We start from the raw sequence: 425 nt of genomic DNA, 5'->3' as shown, positions 1-425 counted from the left end.
GGAAATACTCCAAATAAGTAGCAAAGTTTATATATTCTTCACAGTGTGAATTTGATGGACAGTTGAGACTTACATGAATATGTTTTAATAATAGTGTGAAGACACTTCAATAAGAGACTGGTTTATACCCCTTGAATTTTTGCTTAAAATGTATATAGGTTGATTTTCAAGGATAGCTGCTATCAACACCATAAAGCAGTAGCTCAAAAGAGGGAACAAGTCCTCACAGCAAGAAAGAATCATTCCCACCCCCTCTACACACAGAGTAGACAGGGATGGGCAACTTGGACATTGGCTACCCAAAATGGGGGCTGGGGGCTACAAAGGCAAGAACTGACTGGCTTACAAGCTTTCAAGAGGGAACCTAGATCCAGAGGGCCTGGAAGAAGGTAGAATCTCCAGTGAGTAGTATTCAATCTGACTAG

This window comes from Chrysochloris asiatica, unplaced genomic scaffold, assembly GCF_000296735.1.
Source record: "Chrysochloris asiatica unplaced genomic scaffold, ChrAsi1.0 scaffold00325, whole genome shotgun sequence".
NCBI lineage: Eukaryota > Metazoa > Chordata > Mammalia > Afrosoricida > Chrysochloridae > Chrysochloris > Chrysochloris asiatica.
Note: the sequence above shows the minus strand (reverse complement) of the source record.